The following is a 4,666-nucleotide window of genomic DNA, read 5'->3' on the forward strand; positions in this document are numbered from 1 at the left end:
CGTGAATGAATTAACAGTAAATCATGAGTTTATTGTAGTGGTTTAATGGGTTCCCAAAGGAGAGTTCTACTTCCCTATATACTTTATGGTATTGAAATCCCTTTTTTAAAATGCATACACAAAGCCATGTTAGACCTCTTTAAATTACAGACCCATCACTTGCCGTTGGCGGGAGGTACACGCAGAAGTGCATCAGGGACTACTGGCTGTGATCAGGCCCTGGTCTTGCTGATGTTAAAGGAACCCAGTTTCCCCCCATTGATCTGTCCTCCACACAGGTACAGGGGACTGAGGGACAGTTGAACCTGGAAGCAGATCAAGAGTAATCAAAGCCCCAAACAGTGGCTCCTGCTCTTGGTAATAACTGGTATGGGTGTGGAACGTGAAACAAAGACTTCAGAGATTCCTATCAAGCTTTCTTCCCTGCAAAGGTGAGACAAGAAGACTTCCCAGTGTCATGGTCAAACTCTTCTGACCTTTCTGGGTCTGTTCAGGTCTCCATGCTGCCACACATGCTCATAAGTGTAACAAAGTCAGAGGCTGACAGAAATGAGAAGGCTGGGAATCCTTTCTCCCCACACCACTCTCCGCATGCTCTCCTCCCCTGCTGAGGATATGCTAGATGCCCGTGGAGACCTCTCCTGACCATGCCAGAGCCACCAGCCACAAATGATGGAGTATAGAATGCACACTCTGGGGAAAGACACCCCCACAGAGACAGGCCTGGGGAGCCCTGTGAAAGTTTAACAGAGTCAGAGGCCTGCTTGCATCGTGTTGGCATCAGCTCAGGGTGGTTACAGCACTTGAAAACCCAGTGGCTCCATAGAGGAATACTCCTGAGCCAAGACACACGAGGTGGGCCTAGGCCCTATCCCAAGGATATGACAGACTCTGATGACACCCTATGGAAGACCTCACCCTCCCTGAGGAGCAGAAAGGGTATAGTATAGGTAGGGTTTTAGTTGGCGAGTGGTAGGAGAGGAGGGGAGGGAAAGGGAACTGAGATTGACATGTAAAACAATCTTGTTTCTAATTCAAATTTAAAAAAATGTAAAAAGAAAGAAAACCCAGTGGCTCTAATGCTGCTGCTGACTGTCATCACACTTTTCAGTGGAAATGACACCAAGACCATGGAAGACACCACAGGTCAGACAATCCTTGACGATACTTTGCAGCAGCCCTACCTATCAGGAGCTAACAAGTACTCTTACCCAAGTTGTCTTGGTGTAATTTTTCTATACTTGAAGCCAAATGTATTTTTGATACAGACCAAAAAAATATGAATCGTTATCAGTCCAGCATTTGTAAATGCATGGTAAAAATTTCTATCTGAATCTATTCATTCATCAGCATCAGTTCACTCAAATGTTGGTTCATAGCCAAGAATGTGTTTAGGCTACAGCAGTGACCAAACTAAATAAAACCTCTAACCCTCTTATGGGATCCATCCCAACAAGATGCTGTGGGGCCAGCTCACCACACTATGGTGTGCCAGACTATGTCAATGAACCACAAAATGTAATATATTCTCTATGCCTCAGCTTCTTATTCAGCAACATGCAGATGGCATCACCACTGACCTCATAGTACTCTGCAAAACTTAACTCTGGTAACTTAATTAACATTTAGAATACTTAGAAAACAGTAAGTACTCGATAAATGTTACCCATGATTAGACAAATGTTACAAATAAATAAGTTTCATAGCATAAGAGAAAGTAGCAAGGAAGAAGGACTCAAAGCTTTGGTTTTCACTTGACCTTGCTAAGAGGTGCAAGTGTAGGAGGGAAGGAGACACAGAGTAGGGAGGAAATCACCTAGTGTGGCAGGACTTTGGTGTTAAGCTCCTGCCTATGGATCTAGCCATTGGTGCAGACTATCCAGGAGGCTGTGGTGACAGAGGGACGTGTTAAGGGCAGCAGTGATACGGCTGATGGTGGTGTAGACCCCTGATGCATTGTCAGGAGACAGGACTCAGGGAGCTGAATCCTTGCTTAGGCTGCAGGACACTCTCCAGTCTTCCTTTCAGGCCCAAGGACAGGAGCTCTGAGACGTGAAAGTGTGGAGCATTCTATCTTATAGTCTGTTTCCTTTACTCCCCAGTATAGGAAGATCATATTGTAACATTAAATATTTAACTTTCATCTTTTTATGGCTGTACATTTTTATACTGTGGCTGTGTTGTAACAAATTTATCCTGTCTCTTGTTTTTTCTTTGTTCCAGTATTATTCCAGGAAACAAAGCTGTAGTGTGTGACTGATTAATTAGTCTTGCTGGTTTATGATAGTGAACATCCCAAAGCTAACTACATACAAAGAAAGTTTTCTTTTGATTGAGTGTTGTTGATATTTAAGAAATACCATTATAGAAACAAGAAAAGGGGTAAATTGAAGAAATTTACTAAGTATTTCTACTGTTTGGTTGCCTGAAAAAAAAACTGTATAAATTCATCATTTACAACAAAAATAAAACTTTGATTCTAATTATAGTGATAAACCAGAACATTTTGTTTTAGATTCAGAAATGTTATATACTAAAATGGCCCCAATAGTTTCAATATAATCTTGAAACTAACTTTCAACTACTTATAAAAATCTCTACATTGTCAATAATATAGATTCTACACTAAGCTTTTATCAGAAAATAGTAAAAGATATTTGTTCAGAAACTGTAAAAGTGATATAGTATCATAAATTATGTTATTTTAAAGAGCCAAAAGTTACCCATTAAAAGCAAATAAACAAGTATATACAAACCCACTGATACAGTAATAAAGTTTCATGTCTCACTTATATGCACACAACTCAGAGAGGCAATGGATGATTTGACTGAAGACCCCATGGTGGCTGTATAGTTAGGCCAATGGCTATAGATTTACTTATCATTCCAATGTTTATTGAGCAACAAGATCCACAACACTATGGCAGATATTGAGGACTGGCAGATCTGTCCCTTTCATTGCTATCTCTTCAGTACCAAGGACAGCGAATGTCCCAGGCATCCCGCTGTGTGTGTTTTCCATGGTCTGTGCCCTCCTAGAGTACAAAGCAAGGACTATGAGGATGACTTCATCTGGCATCAGGCCTGGGAAATATGCCACAGGAAAGCAGTGTTCAACTAGGTCTGGAAAAGTAAGTATGAAAGATGGAAAATAAAACATTATTAGGGGCTGAAGAGATTGCTCGATGGTTAAGAACACTTCCTCTTCTTCCAGGGGACCCAAGATCAGTTCCCAGAACCCATATGACTGCCACAACTGTCTACAACTCCAATTGTTTCCAAGGATCTGATGACCTCTTCTGGTTCCAAAGGCACAAGACATGGATATGACATACACATGCATACAGGTAAAACACATACAAAAATATTTTTAAAAGCAATATTAAGTATGGTAAAAAAAAAAAAGTGATACCTATAGCCAAATCAGGGACAAAGAGCAACACAGAGTTACAAGATGGAGTGGTTCAGGGTGGGGGAATTATAACTACCACAAAATATAGAGTGGTAACAGAAGAACAAAAACAATTTCCAAGCCAGAGCTTGGGAAAATCCTGGTCCTGTGCTGAGTAGAATGCAGATCCTAGGATCATTCATGGATGCAACAGATCTTCCTTGTCCACTAGCAGTGACTGATTAAGACAAAAGACTCTTGCTCACAAAGCTACTATTTTAGCGTCTTTGGAAAAGACCACAGTGTAGGGTATGCCAGGAGACATGTGCTGGCCCAGGGGTAACTTTCGAGACAAACACCTCCTAAGTTTCGAAGGGTGAGATGGGAGAACAAGGAGAAGTGGCAATAAGCCAGAAATGAGTCAGCAGTAACAAAACTGGTCTCTAATTGGTGATGGCTGGGTTTACAATTCTTCAATCTCTCGATGATACAGAAGGGTACCCATGCAACCCTTCCATTTTTTAATTCCAGTACAGCTACTGGATGAGTTATGATACACCCAAACCTAAAATAGGCTTTTTGTTAGATAATTTTACCCAGCTATAGGCTAATGCCAATGTTTTGAGCACATTTAAATCAGGCAAGGCTAATCTATCACATTTGGTAGATGTATTAAATGCATATCTAGATTTCTGGTACCTTCAGTTAATGAAGAGTGTGCAGGTGGTAGGCTCATCTTAATTTTAGCAGCACTTGTTAAGCATAAGGACTCTCTCCACATGCTGTTACTGTCAACATGTTATGGCCATTTATCTTACAATAAAACATCATGTACCAGGACTTTAGGAAATACGTGCATAAAACGCAATAGCTTGAGTTCTCCACAGGATATATACCATGGTTCACACATATCTTTAGCATTAGCTATAATGGATTTGTTAATGATGCAAAAGCATGAAGACCCAGCCTTGTTTTACCATGTTGTGGCTGAGATAATGTATGACTAATGCAGAAACTCACATGCCCTCTTCTAGGGTGGACTTGTGGTTTTTTTGTCTTTGATTTCCATCTTAGTGTGTCATAAGACACAATCAGGAGCCGGGCAGTGGGGGCGAATGCCTTTAATCCCAGCACTCAGGAGGCAGAGGCAGGTGGATCTCTGTGAGTTTGAGATCAGCCTGGTCTACAGAGTGAGTGCTAGGACAGGCTCCAAAGCAATACAGAGAAACCCTGTCTCAAAAACAACAAAAAAAAAAAAAACCCAGCTACTTATTA

This window comes from Cricetulus griseus (genome assembly GCF_003668045.3).
Source record: "Cricetulus griseus strain 17A/GY chromosome 1 unlocalized genomic scaffold, alternate assembly CriGri-PICRH-1.0 chr1_1, whole genome shotgun sequence".
Taxonomy (NCBI): Eukaryota; Metazoa; Chordata; class Mammalia; order Rodentia; family Cricetidae; genus Cricetulus; species Cricetulus griseus.